At 45.1% G+C, this 20,827-nt stretch overlaps 1 protein-coding gene across 3 annotated transcripts in view; it reads left to right on the plus strand.

Annotated features, from left to right (window-relative positions):
• Positions 1-20,827, plus strand: part of LOC117675850 (uncharacterized) — a 133,545-nt gene that overhangs the window by 42,417 nt on the left and 70,301 nt on the right. For all 3 annotated transcript variants that reach the window (XR_015730066.1, XR_015730069.1, XR_015730068.1), the window contains exon 7: positions 16,102-16,169. The gene's annotated coding sequence lies outside the window, so the exon portion shown is untranslated. The remainder of the gene's footprint in view (positions 1-16,101; positions 16,170-20,827) is intronic.

Consider the following 20,827-nt stretch of genomic DNA (forward strand, 5'->3'; position numbering starts at 1 on the left):
GCCAACACCAGACCCGTTCTGCCAAGTTGCGTACTGTTGCGAAGCACAGCTGCAGAGACCGGGGGGGGGGGGGAAAGGTGGCAACTACAGTGCAGACGTCCAAGGCAGTGGTGAAATCCAATTTCTTTTTACTGCCGGTTCTGTGGGCGTGGCTTGGTGGGTGTCACAGGGAAAGGATACTGCAAAATCCCCATTCCCTCCCCACTCCTGGGGGAAGGATATTGCAAAATCTCCATTCCCACCCCACTCCTGGGGGGAAGGATGTTGCAAAATCCCCATTCCCTCCCCACTCCTGCAGGAAGGATATTGCAAAATCTCGATTCCCACCCCCACTCCAGGGGAAGGATACTGCAAAATCTCCATTCCCACCCCACTCCAGGGGAAGGATACTGCAAAATCCCCATTCCCTCCCCACTCCTGCAGGAAGGATATTGCAAAATCTCGATTCCCACCCCCACTCCAGGGGAAGGATACTGCAAAATCTCCATTCCCACCCCACTCCAGGGGAAGGATACTGCAAAATCTCCATTCCCTCCCCACTCCAGGGGAAGGATACTGCAAAATCCCCATTCCCTCCCTACTCCAGGGGAAGAGTACTGCAAAATCTCCATTCCCTCCCTACTCCTGGAGAAGGATATTGCAAAATCTCCATTCCCACCCCGCTCTGGGGCCAGCCAGAGGTGGTATTTGCCGGTTCTCCGAACTACTCAAAATTTCCGCTACCGGTTCGCCAGAACCTATCAGAACCTGCTGGATTTCACCCTTGGTCCAAGGGCTTAAAAAAATCTTTCAAGCTTCTCTTGAGCACGCATAGCTTGAAGATCAAATCACCCTACTGGGTAACAACACAACAGATCAAATTCCTCCTTGGCCTCCTTCGGTGTGGTTATTATGATATCAGTCGAGCTGCGAGAGAGGTAATGTTTATCGAAGGAGTTACATCTGGCGGTGGCTGCTGCTGCTGCGTGATGAATTTTGAGTAACCCTATCTGGGGTGATTCAGCTTCCCATTGCCTGCTTACTCAAAATAATTTTGCAAACGTCACAAAAACTCCAGCGCTGTGGCATGTTGTGACTGGTGGGGCACGAAAGCGGAGGAGAGAACGTGGGTTCTGGGATTTGCTTCGAGAAAAGCTTTTCCTGTAGTCATTTCTGCCGAGGGCCAGGCCTGGTCCGCCATCGTCGTCATCTCCACAACCCCGAAAAGTAGATCAGACGCGAGTAGATATCAAATGCCAAGGGAGGGGGGGGGAGGGAAAATGAGGTTTGAAACTCCAGTTTCTGACTGGCGATAGGCGGTAACCTGAGTTGAGGTTGGTTGATTGATCTCAGCAAGTCAAATTGAGTTAGGCTTGGATATTGTTCTCCGCTGGAAGCCCCAAGACATCCGTAGACTAGTTTGGGAAGGGGAAAAAAAAAACCACACACACAAATTATCAAGGTGATATGCCCTTAAAGTGAGGAGTCAAGCTGGACTTGAAGGACAGTTTTATTTTTAGACATGCCCTCTACCTCAATTGTACCTTTAGTACTTCATCCCATTGGCTCTCAGAGCCCATCCTCTGTCTTTAGCCATACCCACATAGCATTCCCCTGGCAGGCATCCATCCCTCTGGCACAGGAACTGAGGGCCTTCTGTGATCCCAGCCAACAGGAGCATACCTAACAGAACATGATTAAATCACCTTATTCTGTTCTTTTTTAAAAAATAATCTTTATTTATATTTTTGGTTAAAAAGAAAAGATTACACAACGTAAAATGACACACAAAGAACAATACAACAATAAACAAGCATACTTCTATGTAGTACCTTAATAAACAAATATTCGGTACTATAACACTATTATAATCTGGAGAAGACAGAACAGCTTATATACCTTAATACATCAATTAGGTCTATCCGACCTCACTTATCTTATATAGTATAAGTTTCTCAATAGATACCATTCCTCATCTAATGTGGGTTATAGTTGCCTCTTTTCTAACCATTTATAAAAATTTTCCCAAGCTATTCTATTCTATTCTATTCTATTCTATTCTATTCTATTCTATTCTATTCTATTCTATTCTACTCTACTCTACTCTACTCTACTCTACTCTACTCTACTCTATAGTCCTATTCCTAATTCCTAATCCTAATCCTAATCCTAATCCTTATTCATTCTACTCTTGCGCACAGTCACTCATGCCCTCGTCACCTCTCGTCTGGACTATTGTAATGCTCTCTACATGGGGCTCCCCTTGAGGTGCACCCGGAGGCTCCAACTGGCGCAGAGTGCGGCCGCGCGGGTGGTTATGGGAGCAACATGGAGCTCCCATGTAACACCTCTCCTGCGCGAGCTGCACTGGCTCCCGGTGGTCTTCCGGGTGCGCTTCAAGGTTCTGGTTACCACCTTTAAAGCGCTCCATGGCTTGGGACCTGGTTACTTACGGGACCGCCTACTACCATTAACAGCCTCCCACCGACCAGTACGCTCCCACAGAGAGGGGCTCCTCCAGGTGCCGTCGGCCAAACAATGTCGGCTGTCGGCCCCTAGGGGGAGAGCCTTCTCTGTGGGGGCACCGACGATCTGGAATGAGCTCCCCCCAGAGATACGGAGGATTCCGGATCTGCGCACCTTCCGCCGCGAGTTGAAGACGCTTTTGTTTCATCAAGCTGGCCTCGCCTAAATCTTCTCCCTTTTAAGTGTAAATTCTAAATTTTAATGGATTTTAAAATATGGGTATTTTAAATTGGGTATTAATTCAGCCAAATTTATTTAATTCATTTTATTCGATTTTAAATTTTGTATATCTATGTGTTTTATTTCATGGCTGTGCACCGCCCTGAGTCCTTCGGGAGTAGGGCGGTATAGAAATTCAATAAATAATAAATAAATAAAATAATACTCTACTCTACTCTACTCTACTCTACTCTACTCTACTCTACTCTACTCTACTCTACTCTACTCTATAGTCCTATTTCTATTCCATTCCTATTCCCTGGGACTGATTTATATATAATAATAGAGTTGGAAGGGACTTTGGAGGTCTTCTAGTCCAACCCCCTGCTTGGGCAGGAAACCCTACACCACTTCAGACAAATGGTTGTCCAACATCTTCTTAAAAACTTCCAGTGTTGGAGCATTCACAACTTCTGGTGGCAAGTTGTTCCACGGGTTAATTGTTCTCACTGTCAGGAAATTTCTCCTTAGTTCTAGGTAGCTTCTCTCCTTGGTTAATGTCCACCCGTTGCTTCTTGTCCTGCAGGCCTTCAGGTGCTTTGGAGAATAGCTTGACTCCCTCTTCTTTGGGGCAGCCCCTGAGATATTGGACTATCATGTCTCCCCTGGTCCTTCTTTTCATCAGACTAGACATACCCAGTTCCTGCAATCATTCTTCATATGTTTTAGCCTCCAGTCCCCTAATCATCTTGTTGGCTCTTCTCTGCACTCTTTCTAGAGTTTCCACATCTTTTTTATATCGTGGCGACCAAACTGAATGCAGGACGCCAAGTGTGGCCTTACATGACAGGTGGAAATAAACAGGAGACAACTTGGAAAAAAGCAGATACCCCTTCTAGTGCAATGGAGAGGTCTGGATGGTTTATCCGTGGTCACAGTCCCATGTTCCTCCCATGGATCTTGTAATCTGACTCTCCCCACTTGATCCCTGCCCTTTGTTTCGATCGGGACACCGGGTTGAAAGGTAACACTTCGGTTGATTCATTGTTGATCTTCTGTGACTCATTGGTCTGCTATTTATACTACGTGAGTACTATTTATACTACGGGGAGGAACTCTGGATCCAAAACACGTCCTCATTCAATCTCATTGCCAGTCAGAACCAGCAGTACTGAGTGGGTCGGACCAACGGTTTGATCAAGGGAAGCAGCTTCCTTTGAAGATGAGACAGGTTTCTTTAGGCAGGGTATAAATCAACAGTTGAGCATCTAGGACAGGGGTAAAATGCTTGGACCAGTTTGGACCGGTTCTGACGAACCGGTAGCGATGGCAGCACGAAGCTCTGCCCACCCACCTGGTCTTCATTACTTCCTGGTTTTAACCAGGAAGTAACCGATTCTTGTACCCTCTGTGCATGCACAGAAGGGTTTACGTATGCGCAGAGGGTCCGCGGTGAATGCACTTCCAAACCGGTGGGGAAGGTAAGTAGATTTCACCCCGATCCATGATTTATTTATTTATTTATTTATTTATTTAATTTGATTTCTATACCGCCCTACTCCCGAAGGACTCAGGGCGGTGCACAGCCAAACAATAAAATACATACATACAAAATTTAAAAAGTGGAAATTAAAATCAAATTAAATAGTTTTGGCCCAGACAAATTAAAACCCCAATCAATTTAAAACCAATTTTAAAATTTGAATATATAAAATACTAAAAAAATATTAAAAATTAAAAATCTTTTATAAAAGAGGGAGAAAATTAGGCCAGGCCCGCCTGGTGAAATAAAAAGGTCTTTAGAGCGCGGCGGAAGGTGCGCAGATCCGGGATCCTCTGTATCTCCGGGGGGAGCTCGTTCCAGATAGCAGGTGCCCCCACAGAGAAGGCTCTCCCCCTGGGGGCTGCCAGTCGGCATTGTTTGGCCGACGGCACCCGAAGGAGTCCCTCTCTATGAGAGCGTATCAGCCGGTGGGAGGCTATTGGTGGTAACAGGCGGTCCCGTAGATAACCAGGTCCTGAGTCATGGAGTGCTTTAAAGGTGGTAACCAAAACCTTGAAGCGCACCCAGAAGACCACCGGGAGCCAGTGCAGCTTGCGCAGGAGGGGTGTTACATGGGAACGCCATGTCGCTCCCATTACCACCCGCGCGGCCGCATTCTGCGCCAGTTGGTGCCTCCGGATGCTCCTCAAGGGGAGCCCCATGTAGAGATGTAGAGATTACATGATGAATGTAAAACATCCCCCGCTAGGATTTCTTGTAGTAGAGTGGGCGGCTTATAAATATAATAAAACAAAGCCCCGGAAACTCAAAGACGAGCTGGCCGGCGCGCATGCGTGTGCCAGCCACTTGGTCTTCTGCTAGCTGGTCTTCGCGTGCGCCAGGCCAGAATCCAGAAGAGCATCTGGCGATGGCACACATGCCCACAGAGAGAGCTCTGTGTGCCACCTCTGGCACCCGTGCCATAGGTTCGCTATCGCGATTCTAGGCTCTCCTGACTGAGCAGGAGGCTGGACTAGAAGACCTCTAATGTCCCTTCCAACCCTGTTATCCTGATATATATATATATATATATATATATATATATATATATATATATATATATACATATATATATATATATATATATACATATATATATATATATATATATTACAAACTATTCTAAAGATACAAGTTCCAGGTATATTAGTAAAAAAAGAAGCAGACATACTGCGAACTCCGGAACTTAAGATTTTAAAATTTTATTTTATTTTATTTTTAAAAAATTTTTTATTGAAAATTATTAAAAAATACAGAAAAAAAAAAGTATAACAATATGGATAGAATTGCAGAGAGTAATATAATACATGTAGAGTTTTAAAGTACCAATTTTCGCCTAGAGAAAGTACAAACCTCCGTTAAGCCAACTCATCAAAAGAAAGAAAAGTTTATCCAGAAGAAAAAAATTCTCAACTGTCATGCAGTGCTCCTATAAATATTTACCCACGTTCACATTAAGGTTAATATTTTCATTCTTCTTAAGATTTCTTTTTTTTTTTCAGCCAAGCATACCATCTGTCCCAGCTCCTATATAACCCCGAGAATCAGAATCGAGATTTTAAAATTTTAAAAGAATTAAAATTTTATTTTACTAAGCTTTCGTCAGCCATCTGCTGACATCGTCAAAGTATTAAACTACCATTATAGAGATCCCTGCCTTTATATGCCATTAATCAATTTGGCCCTTGCGGGTGTCATAGGGCCTTCCAGCCGTCTCCCACTTGTAATCAGCTGTGTCGTTTTTGCTGTTGTCATGCTGGATGATGGAGGCTTGACTCCCACGATGCCAGCAGATGGCTGACGAAAGCTTAGTAAAATAAAATTTTAATTCTTTTAAAATTTTAAAATCTTAAGTTCTGGAGTTCGCAGTATGTCTGCTTCTTTTAATATATATATATATATATATATTAACTTACATAAACAAATATGTGTGTGTGTGTGTTTTTTTTCCTCTAGCCAGGTTTTTCCTACGTAACCAAGGTTTTTCTGCAGCCCTAGCTCAGTAGAATCATATCCACTCAATTCTGGGCTTTTTTCCTTTCTGGCAGCCAGCAAGTTCTTGCTGCTAGGTGAGAGACTTATATAGATCTATTTCTGGCTTGTTAGCCTTCATCAGTAAGCCACACCCACATCTCATATATCCTCCCTGTAAAGGTACAGTATCTATTTTCTTACTTCTTCGTAGGATTTATGTTTGTTTTTCCTCTAGCCAGGTTTTTCCTACGTAACCAAGGTTTTTCTGCAGCCCCAGCTCAGTAGAATCACATCCACTCGATTCTGGGCTTTTTTCCTTTCTGGCAGCCAGCAAGTTCTTGCTGCTAGGTGAGAGACTTATATAGATCTATTTCTGGCTTGTTAGTCTTCATCAGTAAGCCACACCCACATCTCATATATCCTCCCTGTAAAGGTACAGTATCTATTTTCTTACTTCTTCGTAGGATTTATGTTTGTTTTTCCTCTAGCCAGGTTTTTCCTACGTAACCAAGGTTTTTCTGCAGCCCCAACTCAGTAGAATCACATCCACTCGATTCTGGGCTTTTTTCCTTTCTGGCAGCCAGCAAGTTCTTGCTGCTAGGTGAGAGATTTATATAGATCTAATCCTACGAAGAAGTAAGAAAATAGATACTGTACCTTTACAGGGAGGATATATGAGATGTGGGTGTGGCTTACTGATGAAGTCTAACGAGCCAGAAATAGATCTATATAAAAATATATTTCGTTGATGAAGAAATAAAGGCATGAATGCGACTGCTTGAGGGCTCCTGGATTGTAGCTGAAAGGCGAAAGGGATGCAGTATGCTCCCTCCCACGTGTTGGGCTAGACCAGGTGCCTCGATAGAAAAACACTTCATATATATATTAATATATGATAATGACTGCTTAAAACAGCCGGCCAGATTACGTGCTGCTTTGTTCAATTTGCGGCTGGTTCTGTTCCTCTCTAACCAGAAAGCACAGCATGTGGTTTCTCGTTTCGTTAGCCTGGTACTCCTTGAGTGTGTCCTAGACACAGGGGAACCAGTGGGCCACAAAATGCTTGTGTGTATGTATGTTTGTTTGTGTGTGTGTGTGTCTTTGTGTGTGTTATAAAAATCTGGCGCTCACATGCAGGCCCTGATCTCCCGAACGTCCATGAACTCCGCTTCCTCCCTCAAAAGACGGGGACTCGTTGCTGCAAACGAAGGGAGATTATTTCGGAAGGAGGATTTGCAGGGCCGGATGCCCCGCGAGGGATTTTGGCAGAGGACGCAGAGGTCCTGACCCGTCAGGGGTTCGTGGCGATGTCGCTCCGCATCAGTGCCCCTGTCGTTTGAGGCTGGGCCGCCTGTCGCGCTGCACCAGTCATTCATGGCTGATAGCAGAATTCAAAGTGATGTGTTCGGTTGGCTCCACGACGTGCAGGATAAGATGGTCTTTTGGGGAGAGAGGAGCGTGGACAGGTGAATCCGTGCTTTCCTAAAAGAGACCTGGGTGTTCTTTTCTGCAGGTCATCACAGGTGGAATGAAACTTGACAGGTAGTCAGGGGTGACATGACAGCAGTCTTCCAATATCTCAGGGGCTGCCACAAAGAAGAGAGGGAGTCCAGCTATTCTCCAAAGCACCAGAAGGCAGGACAAGATGCAATGGGTGGAAACTAATCAAGGAGAGAAGCAACCTGGAACTAAGGAGAAATCTCCTGAAGAAGGAGAGGGCAAAAGTTGGCTTGAAACTCAACATTAAGAAAACTGAGATCATGGCATCTGGCCCTCTGGCAAATAAATGGGGAAGAAATGGAGGTCGTGACAGATTTTATTTTCCTGGGCTCCAAGATCACCGCAGATGGGGACTGTAGCCAAGAAATTAAAAGATGCTTGCTCCTGGGGAGGAAAGCCATGGCAAAGCTAGACAGCCTACTAAAAAGCAGAGACATCACCCTGCCAACAAAAGAGCGTATAGTCAAGGCGATGGTTTTCCCAGTTGCAATGGATGGCTGTGAAAGTTGGACCATAAGGAAGGCTGAGGGCCAAAGGATGGAGGCCTTTGAACTCTGGTGCTGGAGAAGACTCCTGCGAGTCCCTTGGACTGCAAGGCCATCCAACCGGTCAGTCCCAGAGGAGATCAACCCTGACTGCTCTCTAGAAGGCCAGATCCTGAAGATGGAACTCAAATCCTTTGGCCGCCTAATGAGAAGGAAGGACTCCCTGGAGAAGAGCCTCATGCTGGGAACGATGGAGGGCAAAAGAAGAAGAAGGGGACGGCAGAGAAGGAGGTGGCTGGATGGAGTCACTGAAGCAATGGGTGAGAGTTTAAGTGGACTCCAGAGGATGGTAGAGGACAGGAAAGCTTGGAGGAACATTGTCCATGGGGTCGTGATGAGTCGGACACGACTTTGCGACTAACAACAACAACAAAGGAAAAATCTGTATTTTATTAGCTGCCTCCTTTCTGTCATTCTCAGCATGGCCTCTTTCTGTTTTTCCTCTGATATCCTTTTTTTTTTTTTTTTGGTCTGCAGTATCCCATTTTTCTCTCCCCACCTCCGCCTGCACAGGAAAGGGATGTGCTATTTTTGCCAGATTCTTTTCAGGGTTCATGTACTGGCCAATGGGTTATTGTTGATTTTTTTGCCTTCTGCCCCCCACCTCACCCCACCCCTCTCAGTCCATATCCTGCTTTTGCAGGTCAGCTTCCAATATGGAGACAGCAGGAGAGGTCTTTTGGCCTGTGGGCTCGTGGAACGCCGCGCGCTTGGATGAAAACCCATCTGAAAAAGAAGGAGGGAAAATTCGGGCCTTGCTGGAACAGATTGATAACAACTAGGGAAAGAAAAACAAGCGAGGGAAGCAGAGCCACGCCAGAAAAAAAAATAAAATTACAGACAGACACCATTTTAAAAACCTGGGGCCCTTCTGATGGGACCCAGTGGATGTGCTGTCAAACATTGTCAAACTATTCACTAAGTCTGCGTTACTATTAATCATCTCATCGTTCCTATCATCCATTTCCTCCCACTTATGACTGCACGACTTTAACTTTGTTGCTTGTATCCTTACGATTTATATTGATATTGTTTCCTAGTATGATTCGATTGCTTATTTGTTCCCTATGACTATCATTAAGTGTTATGATCCTTGACGAATGTATCTTGTCTTTTTATGTACACTGAGAGCGGGTGCACCAAAGACAAATTCCTTGTGTGTCCAATCACACTTGGCCAATAAAGAATTCTATTCTATTCTATTCTATTCTATTCTATTCTATTCTATTCTATTCTATTCTATTCTACTCTACTCTACTCTACTCTACTCTACTCTACTCTACTCTACTCTACTTATTGCATTCTCTGTTCCATTCCACTCCACTCCACTCCACTCCACTCCACTCCACTCCACTCCACTCCACTCCACTCCACTCTACTCTACTCTACTCTACTCTACTCTATTCTACTCTACTCTACTTATTGCATTCTCTGTTCCATTCCATTCCATTTCATTCCATTCCACTCCACTCCACTCCACTCCACTCCACTCCACTCCACTCCACTCCACTCCACTCCACTCCACTCCACTCCACTCTACTCTACTCTACTCTACTCTACTCTACTCTATTCTACTCTACTCTACTTATTGCATTCTCTGTTCCATTCCATTCCACTCCATTCCACTCCACTCCACTCCACTCCACTCCACTCCACTCCACTCCACTCTATTCTATTCTATTCTATTCTATTCTATTCTATTCTATTCTACTCTACTCTACTCTACTCTACTCTATTCTACTCTACTTATTGCATTCTCCGTTCCGTTCCGTTCCGTTCCATTCCATTCCATTCCATTCCATTCCATTCTATTCTATTCTATTCTATTCTATTCTATTCTATTCTATTCTATTCTATTCTATTCTATTCTATTCTATTCTATTCTATTCTATTCTGTAAGAGTTGATCTTAAACCCACTGCCTGGATCTGAAAGGAAAGGAGCAGAGCTGCTGCTCAAAGAGTATCTAACTTCTGGGCATCATCCAAAAATCATCCCAGTCACGTTGACAGAGGAAGAGGAGGACACCAGACAGTGATATTTTACAGACTCCTGAGGTCTAACAACACCCCCCGTCGTGGTGCTCCCAGCATGAGTAGAATTGTTGACAAGATTGGCCCCAAGCTATTAAGAGCAATTGGGGGCATGGATGTGTTGTTTGGAGAGGAATTTGGTGCAGAGAGAAACATGTCAAAAAAGGACCAGGGGTGACAGGATAGCAGTCCTCCAATATTTGAGGGGCTGCCACAAGGAAGAAGGGGTCAACCTATTCTCCAAAGCCCCTTTGTAACCTATGACTTATCATTAAGTGTTGTACCTTATGATTTTTGACAAATGTCTCTTTTCTTTTTATGTTCACTGAGAGCGTATGCACCGAAGACCAATTCCTTGTGTTTCCAATCACGCTTGGCCAATAAAGAATTCTATTCTATTCGGAAGGCAGGACAAGAAGCAACGGGTGGAAAGTAACCAAGGAGAGAAGCAACCTGGAACTAAGGAGAAATTTCCCGACACTTAGAACAATTAATCAGTGGAACAAGTTTCCTCCAGAAGTTGTGAATGCTCCAACACTGGAGACTTTTAAGAAGAGATTGGACAATCTGGAATGGTATATAGCAGGGGTCTGCAACCTTAAACACTCAAAGAGCCATTTGGACCCGTTTCCCACAGAAAAGAAAACACCGGGAGCCACAAAACCCTTCCCGTGCCTGACTATTTTCTGAGCGGCCACAAAACTAGCATATGTAGTTGAATTAAATGTTCTGTTTTCTTCTGAAACTTTTCTTTTCTTGGCTTTATCCATGGTTGGCCTACCGGGAGTCGAAAAGCTCAATAAATCGCGTGCTGGCTGGTGTCGCACATTGGCGGTTGTGACTCATATTTTGAGCGACAGGGAGCCGCAGCAGAGGGATGAAAGAGCCACATGCGGCTCCAGAGCCATAGGTTGCTGACTCCTGTATATAGGGTCTCTTGCTTGAGCAGGGAAGTTGGATCAGAAGACCTCCAAGGTCCCTTCCGACTTTGCTATTCTGTTAAGTCCTTCCACCATCCTTCCACTAACCAGGCTCTTTCTTGCTCTGCCCTCTCCTTTTATAAGCAAAGGATGCAGGATTTGGTTCCCTGCCAATAAGAGTCCACCCAAGTCTTTGCTTTGAAGGGAAACAGAGACACACACACACACACACACACCGGGAAAGATAAATAATTGAGGATGGTCTTCTCGAAGTCTCTCTGATGAACCAAACCATTGTTGCCTTCCGGGATTTCCAGAGGTTGGGAATCATTTTTGGGGACGCTTCAGCATGTATTGAAGGAGTCCAGGAGATATCCCCGACATCATCCGATGGGACAGAAGAAGTCTTCTATAAACTTTGGGAAAAAGAAAACATTTGCAGTGCTGGTGCAGTCAGTTTCAAATGTGCAATTAATAGACCATTCAGAAAAATCCCAGTACTGTAGTTGTGAGGATTGTAATATGTTACATCATCATAATCACCATCTTATTCTTCGATGCTCTTGTGGTTTATTCCAAGCACTATCAATGGACGGTGGTAGCTGAATTGCAGTTATTATCATTAGTGGTTTTTAAAAAGGAGTTGATTTAGAGTTGTTCTTCAGAAGCGAGCCCCGAGAAATCAGAATAGAATTCATGTCTCCGATCCTTATCCTAGGCAAGTCCACTGAGAAATACTGCAATCAGTTTTGGGCGCCACGATGTCAAAAAGATGTGGAGACTCTAGAAAGAGTGCAGAGAAGAGCAGCAAAGAGGTTTAGGGGGCTGGAGGCTAAAACATATGAAGAACGGTTGCAGGAACTGGGGATGTCTAGTTTAATGAAAAGAAGGACTAGGGGAGACATGATAGCAGTGTTCCAGTATCTCAGGGGCTGCCCCAAAGAAGAGGGAGTCAAGCTATTCTCCAAAGCACCTGAGGGCAGGACAAGAAGCAACCGATGGAAACTCATCAAGGAGAGAAGCAACTTAGAACTAAGGAGGAATTTCCTGACAGTTAAAACAACTGATCAGTGGAACAACTTGCCACCAGAAGTTGTGAATGCTCCAACACTGGAAGTTTTTAAGATGATGTTGGATAACCATTTGTCTGAAGTGGTGTAGGGTTTCCTGCCTAAGCAGGGGGTTGGACTAGAAGACCTCCAAGGTCCCTTCCAACTTTGTTATTATATATAAATCAGTCCTAGGGAATAGGAATATGGAATGGAATGGAATGGAATGGAATGGAATGGAATGGAATGGAATAGAATAGAATAGAATAGAATAGAATAGAATAGAATAGAATAGAATAGAATAGAATAGAATAGAATTCTTTATTGGCCAAGTGTGATTGGACATACAAGGTGCATAAGCACTTAGTGTACATAGAAGTGATAAATCAGGATCATAATTATAACATACCATCATCATAAATCGCAAGATACAGCACTCAGTGGTAAGTCATAGGATACTAAATAAGCAATCAGCATCAATCCTAATAGGATACTAATTAAAAGCAATCCACATAAATGATAAGATACAAACAACCAAGTGATAGTCGTAAGAAGCTAAGGAAATAGGAAAGATGAGAAGGATAATAGTCATACAGCCTTGCTAGGTGATTTGACATCCCAGACTCAGGGCATAAGAGAGAGTTGTGGGGATTAGTGGTTTAGCAGACTGATGGCATTGGGGGCGGGGGAGAAACTTACCCCCTTAACCCTCATCCCCAGCATGGATTTAACTTTTATAGGTTTGCAATCTTCTATCCTTCCCCTTAACGGGACGCAGTGGCTCAGTGGCTAAGATGCTGAGCTTGTCGATCGAAAGGTCGGCAGTCCAGCGGTTCGAATCCCTAGCGCCGCATAACGGGGTGAGCTCCCGTTCCTTCTCCCAGCTTCTGCCAATTTAGCAGTTTTAAAACACGTAAAAAAATGCAAGTAGAAGAATAGGGACCCCCTTTGGTGGGAAGGGAACAGCGTTTCCGTGCGCCTTTGGCGTTGAGTCATGCCGGCCACATGATCACAGAGATGTTTTCGGACAGCGCTGGCTCTTCGGCTTTGAAACGGAGATGAGCGCCGCCCCCTAGAGTCAGGAACGACTAGCGCATAGGTGCGAGGGGAACCTTTACCTTATCCTTCCCCTTGCGTTTTGCAAAGAAAAACCAGCCCTCAAACCTGCAATCTAACGCCACCAGCCCCTTTGCAACATCTTGGGTTTTTTAAAAAAAATATATCTTAAAATCCTCCTTTGCTTTATCTTCTTAGTTTGGCGTCTGTCAAAGGAGCCCATCGCTTCATTAAAACCTCGCAACATGTGCGGATGGACCTACGAAGTTCGGGTAGCATCCAAACTTTGGGAAGCTAGCCATGACCTCTCTCTCTCTCTCTCTCTCTCTCTCTCTCTCTCTCTCTCTCTCTCTCTCTCTCTCTCTCTCTCTCTCTCCCCCCCCCCCCACTCCACGCCCCAAACACACACGCAAACACACTTCAGTAGCAGGATAAAGTAGGAATCTGGAGAGCCTCCAGTAGGTTTGGAAAGGGGGATTGTGAAACGGGCAAGCAGCCGGATGGATTCCTTCGGAGGAATTCCTCCATCTCGGCCTCCAAATAACTTATTCCCTGGGATGGTCTCCAGCAAAAGACGGCAGCTAAGTCATCATGCCCGGATCTGCTGCTGAGAAACGGGGGGTATCCAAGCACGTTCGTTCATGGAAGGAAGCTTCGGCGGAAGAGGAGGAGAAGGAAGGCATGTCGTGAAAGATGCTGTCAGGAGCATCTCTGCAACTATCGCTGATAGGAAGAATTGTTGTTAGTTGCGAAGTCGTGTCTGACCCATCGTGACCCCATGGACCACGTTCCTCCAGGCCTTCCTGTCCTCTACCATCCTCTGGAGTCCATTTAAGTTCATGCCGACTGCTTCGGTGACTCCATCCAGCCACCTCGTTCTCTGCCGTCCCCTTCTTCTTTTGCCCTCAATCGTTCCCAGCATTCGGCTCTTCTCCAGGGAGTCCTTCCTTCTCATTAGGTGGCCAAAGCATTTGAGATCCTCTTCAGGATCTGGCCTTCTAGAGAGCAGTCAGGGTTGATCTCCTCTAGGACTGACCGGTTGGGTTGCCTTGTAGTCCAAGGGACTCGCAGGAGTCTTCTCCAGCACCAGAGTTCAAAGGCCTCCATTCTTTGGCCCTCAGCCTTCCTTATGGTCCAACTTTCACAGCCATATGTTGCAACTGGGAAAACCATTGCCTTGACTATACGCTCTTTTGTTGGCAGGGTGATGTCTCAGCTTTTTAGAATGCTGTCTAACATTGCCATAGCTTTCCTCCCCAGGAGCAAGCGTCTTTTAATTTCTTGGCTGCAGTCCCCATCAACTTTCACAACCAGTCATTGCAACTGGGAAGAATAGCCACTATAAAAATGAATAGTTTGCCGAGATTATTATTATTATTGTTCCAAACAATCCCAATAAAGCTGGGGTGAAAAAATGAGGAGTTAAATAAAACAATGTTAAAATATATCTGGCAAGGGAAAAAAGCAAGAATAAGAATGAAAATGTTACAAGATTCTAAAAACAAAGAGGGGGTTTAGGTTGCCAGACTAGGAGCTATAATACCAGGCCTCTGTACTTAACATGGGTGAACGAATGGATAAATTTGAGGTATAGACGATTATTGATTTTGGAGGGACATGATTTGCAACTGGGGTAGCAGACCGTTTTACGGTATGGGGAAAACAAAATACATAGGATATTTTCAAGGACATTGTATTAGAAATGCTTTCCTGTTAGTATGAGCACAAAATGAAAGCAAAACATGAGATGAAAATACCAAGTCTGGCTTTCCACGATGGAGGCACAGATGCATCCGAACGTTGTCAACATGGAAATTTTTTTACAAAGAATAGAATAGAATAGAATAGAATAGAATAGAATAGAATAGAATAGAATAGAATAGAATAGAATGGAATAATTTTATTTCTATACCGCCCTCCTCTCGAAGGACCCAGGGTGGTGTACAGCCTATTAAAAACACAAGACAACATCAGTTAAAACAGTTTAAAATTATTAAATGAATTCGGCTTTTTCATTCAAAATATAAAGATATTTTGAATGAAAAAGGGGAACTTCAAACCAAGCAAGAATTGAAAGATGCTGTCGGGAGGGAAAAGGTGGGAATCTGGCAGCAGGAAGAAGCACTTCTCTGGCGGGGGTCCATTTTGAATCAGCTCAGCAGGGTCTGATTTGCTTAGAGGCGGATGAGGGACCACCAGGAGAGCCCAGGAGGTATAAGTTTTTTTAAAAAAAAACATCCCAGAGGATGCAATGCAAATTTCTTCTGTATTGTTGCTCAGAAAACTAGAAAGGCGCGGCTGTGTTATGTTAGAGTTGGGCTTTTTTAAGAACAAAGGATAAACTTATTGACGCTTATGTATTTTCCGAGTTCTCCTATCAAATGCAAAGCAGAGATCCTTTCCTTCAGGGTCTGCTGCTTTGCATGTGCTGAAGTTCAAAACTGGCTTTTTCCACCCGCCTCCCCCTCCTAAGTTCTTTATTTTCATACCAAAATTCCCTGGGGCTGAGTCAAGGACAACATTATTATCTTCAGGGTTTTTTTTTCCCCCTCTTAAATGGAAGGACTGTAATAATCGGAGCCTTTTCCCTGCCAATAAATCAGTAGCATTGTCCTTTCTGCAGATTCTGGATATGCATTTCTTCTTGTTGCTGTTGCTACCAGTATGAACTTTAAAGGAGACTCTGTTTGTGATGGATCTAGCCCAATAACTCGCAAGACGAATTCTCTTTCTTAATTAAATTCCTTTATTGCGTGCCTAGATAAATCCTAGGCCTTATGTAGCCAGAGGTCACTGACCTTGGACCTTTCTCTTTCAGGTACACATCTGGAACTGCTAGAACACCTCGTGGAGTGGGCTATTACACCCAGGAGGAGGGGCTAGGAGGTAAGGAGTGGCTATGGGAGTGATGGGGTATGTGGTTGGTTAATCCTTACAGAGCTGTGTGCCCAGGGTGGCAATACAGTTAGGCATTTACCATGACAGACTCCGAGAGCAGAGATAAGTAGAGATAAGAGATAAGTTCTTTGGAAAATAGCTTGACCCCCCTCCTTTCTGTGGCAGCCCCTCAAATATTGGAAGACTGCTATCGGGTCTCCCTTGGTCCTTCTTTGAAGACATTTCACTTCTCTATCCAAGAAGCTTCCTCAGCTCTTTTCTCCTTCAGCTGAAGAAGCTTCTTGGATGAGAAGCGAAACGTCTTCAAAGAAAAACAAGGAAGTCCAGTTGCCTCTTGGAAAAAAAAAAAAGCACCTTTTGGGATAAGAGCTGTTCATTTGCCGTCCACTTTAAGAGTTGGTGGGCTCACGTTTATTGCAGAGGCTGAAGCAGAGAGCAGATAAGTTATCTGGCCCAAAAACTGATTCCTGCGCTCAGGTCCAGAGGGATCAGCTAGCCAGGTGATTCCTTCCAGGTAACTGGAATGCCAGGATATAAACTACATTTAAGCCAGATTGCTAGAGTGATGAAAAAGGAGAAAAGCAGGTTGGGAGCATATCCAACCCAGCTGGTTTTTGCAAATAGACTCAAAAGGCAGACCCAAGACTGAAGAAGGTGAATTTGGGGACAGCGTAAGTCATCGTGCTTTTGGTCTCCTTCCCAGATTCCAGGCAATAAACGATGCTGCATTCCGGAAACTGTGGCCCAGCCAAGCCGGTGTTTCTGCATTGTTTATTCCTTAGGGTGTGCTCCAGTGTGCTCCCCCTCCGTCCTCAACGCTGCCATTTAACAAAGACTTCTTTGAAGGTGATTTCCTTCTCCCAAGGGATCTTCTGCTTTAAGGGGAAGGGGCTGTGGCAACCCCCATTTGGCTGGATTGGGATAAGTGGCAACGGCCAACTCGTCATGGCCGACTCAACATAGCCAACCTGCCATGGGACAATTTAGCAATTCAGTTGAATTATTTAAAATAGATCAAAACATATCTTAACTTTGGTCATTCGCATTTCATTCTGTCCCTCCTTTGGCATCCTTTCTTTAATGATTCTATCTCACCATTTCTTTGATATTAATGTAACTTTTGTCCTGCAGTGAGTTGGCCGTGATGACTTGGCTGTGGCGAGTTGGATGTGGTGGGTTGGCCGTGGTGAGTTGGCCGTGATGATTTGGCCATGATGAGTTGGCTGTGGCGAGTTGGCCGTGGCGAGTTGGCCATGGTGGTTGGCCATGGTGAGTTGGCCATGATGACTTGGCTGTGGCGAGTTGGCCGTGGCGAGTTGGCCGTGATGAGTTGGCTGTGGTGAGTTGGCCATGGCGAGTTGGCCCTGATGAGTTGGCCGTAAGTTGGCCATGGTGAGTTGGCCGTGGTGAGTTGGCCATGATGAGTTGGCTGTGATGAGTTGATGAGTTGGCCGTGGCGAGTTGGCCATGATCAGTTGGCAGTGGCAAGTTGACCATGGTGAATTGGCCATGGTGAGTTGGCCATGGTGAGTTGGCCGTGGCGAGTTGGCCATGGTGAGTTGGCCACAGCAAATTGTCATAGACTCCATTTGGGAAGGAGGAAAAAGTAGACGAAGCTACTAAAAGGGAAGCTGGAGAAATGTGAACGTTTGCCAGTTTTCACTTAAACCGATTTGATTTACGGCTTCTGGGCCCGGAGTTCCTTGGAGTGATGATCGCACCTAGAGAGTTGAGGGGAGAGAAGCAAAATGCATCCAGTTAGGGTGCATGAACCAAATATGGCTCGGGTGTCACATTCTTTACAAATCTCTCCGGTTCCATTGCATGGACAAATAAGGGCTGTGGATTTCCAAGGTCAGAAGGGGAGGCTTCGTAGGAAGAAGACAAATCAAAGAACGAATGCCGATTTAGCTAAGTCAAGAAAATTGCACCTTTCAACATCCTCGTGTTCTTTGCATTTTCTAAAAGCCGAGCCAGATTCAATATTTACCCAAGATGCTGGGGAGAAAAGCCATCTGCAGCTGGAATCTCCTCCATTCTTTGTTGAGTGAAATGTGCAGCAGGTCACAGTCCTTCAGTCCCATTTCACTGTTTAATGTTTTTTTGGCAATGATTGTCAGATTATTAAAGGAGCAAACAGGAAGCCCATTGGGAGGTCTGGGAGACAAATTCAGGATGTCGTGGAAGAATTACGAAAGAAGCAAGAAAGACCCTTTGTTCTAAATGTTTCCCTTTTAGTTCCCTTGTTTAAGACAGACTTAATGTTGGGCAGATCTTCTAAACGGAAGACAAAGCTCTATGATTGTTGTTGGGGGAAGGGAAGGGAAGGGGAAGGGAAGGGAAGGGAAGGGGAAGGAAGGAAGGAAGGAAGGAAGGAAGGAAGGAAGGAAGGAAGGAAGGAAGGAAGGAAAGAAAGAAAGAAGGAAAGAAACAGGAAGAAGGAAGAAGGATGATAGAGGAAAGGGAGGGAAGGAAGGAGGGAGGGAAGGAAGGAAGGAAGGAAGGAAAGAAACAGGAAGGAGGAAGAAGGATGATAGAGGAAAGGGAAGGAAGGAGGGAAGGAAGGAAGGAAGGAAGGAAGGAAGGAAGGAAACAGAGCAGGGGTGAGATCCAGCAGATTCTGACAGGTTCTGGAGAACCGGTAGCAGAAATTTTCAGTAGTTAGGAGAACCAGCAAATACCACCACTGGCTGGTCCCAGAGTGGGGTGGGGATGGAGATTTTGCAGTATCCTTCCTCCAGGAGTGAGGAGGGAATGGAGATTTTGTAGTATCCTTCCCCTGGAGTGGGGTGGGAATGGAGATTTCGCAGTATCCTTCCTCTGGAGTGGGGTGGGAATGGAGATTTTGCAATATCCTTCCCCTGGAGTGGGGTGGGAATGGAGATTTTGCAGTATCCTTCCTCTGGAGTGGGGTGGGAATGGAGATTTGCAGTATCCTTCCCCCAGGAATGGGTTGGAATGGAGATTTTGCAGTATCCTTCCTCTGGAGTGGGGTGGGAATGGAGATTTTGCAGTATCCTTCCTCTGGAGTGAGGTGGGAATGGAGATTTTGCGGTATCCTTCCCCTGGAGTAAGATAGGAATGGAGATTTTGCAGTATCTTTCCTCTGGAGTGGGGTGGAAATGGAGATTTTGCAGTATCCTTTCCCTGCCATGCCTGCCACGCCATGCCACGCCCACCAAGCCACAGCCACAGAACTGGTAGTAAAAAAATTTAATTCCACCACTGAAACAGAGGTAAGAGGAAGAAGTATGATAGAGGGAAGGGAAGGGAAGGGAAGGGAGGGAGGAAAGAAAAAGAAAGAAAGAAAGAAAGAAAGAAAGAAAGAAAGAAAGAAAGAAAGAAAGATGGGAACGAGAGGAAGGAAGGAAAGAAAGGAGAGACAGAGAGAAAAAAATTGGGAAATGTCATAGTTTTTAACTGATCCTCCTCCTCCTGCTTCCCCTTCTCTCTTCTTTTCCCTTCTCTTCCCTTCCTCCTGGCCTAGCAGTAGATATGGTGGTACTTCCTCAGTATGCAAAGCGACCTCTTGCCAGTCACAACACAGGTGCCAACAACAGCTTTGACAAAGAAACCCACTCAGGCTCCAACCCAGCGAAAACAACCTCAAGAAAGAAATCGGGGGTATTTGAATCACCCAGACAGACAACCGTCATTTGAAAAAGAAATGTCGCTCACTGGAATTCTGAGGTTAGGAATTTAGTCTTTAGTTTGTATTCTTTAATCAATCTGACTCATGGTTGGATTAGTTGCTACTACTCAGTTTCCAGCCTTGAGGATCCTTTACCATCAGGCCAGGCTGGCTGGGGTGTCTCTTTTTAAAATTTAACTCTTCACACTAACAACGTTTCCTGCTAAAATTAGGACAAGCTGAGCTGGATTTTCTCTCAAACCAGGGGTCGGCAACCTTAAACACTCAAAGAGCCGCAAAGGTCCTAACCGGAAGCCCCCCATTCAATTCTGGAGCTGACCGGAAGTCCCACCATAGAGTCTCCTCCTAGCATAGCGTCTTTTCCTCTACCTATCCTAACCAAAAGCCCTATTAATTGTGGAGCCGACCAGCGACAGGGAGCCGCAGCAGACGGGTGAAAGAGCCACATGCGGCTCCAGAGCCACGCGGGTTGCTGACTCCTGCCCCAAATCATTTTGCTTAAGATTTTTTCCCCCCGACGCACGAAGAAGCTAACTTTGCTCTTTTACCAACGTCGCTCTTCATTTTTACTCTTCTGGTAGATGCTTCTCTTCAAGAACTGAAAATTCAATTTTTTTTCACTAAGTCAGTCTTCGGAGCTCTCTTGGGGAAGGCAAGCTTGAGCAACGGAAAGGGTGGTTCAGTTTCTCGGACAGTCCAAAGGTCCCGATACTGAGGCTGGGCTGTGTTCTGACCTCGGCTTCCCCAGCAGCACGAAGCCGAGTCCTCATCCCGATAAACCTTTTTATTTAATTTACAGCGAATTCCTCTCCAGAAAAGTCTTTCCTCTCCCACAGTCTTTCAAGATAGTTCACAATTACCGACCTTGATCAAGCTTGGAGAGTGGCCAGGTCGATATTGTTCAGATGCCGCAATACTTGGCAAGAATGCAGGAATGAACTCGTTGTCTCCTGCAAACTCCACTCCCCTTTCGCTCCTCTTTTATCCCCTCTGG

The sequence above is a fragment of the Pantherophis guttatus genome, chromosome 15, assembly GCF_059756535.1.
Source record: "Pantherophis guttatus breed Tessera chromosome 15, ASM5975653v1, whole genome shotgun sequence".
Classification (NCBI taxonomy): domain Eukaryota; kingdom Metazoa; phylum Chordata; class Lepidosauria; order Squamata; family Colubridae; genus Pantherophis; species Pantherophis guttatus.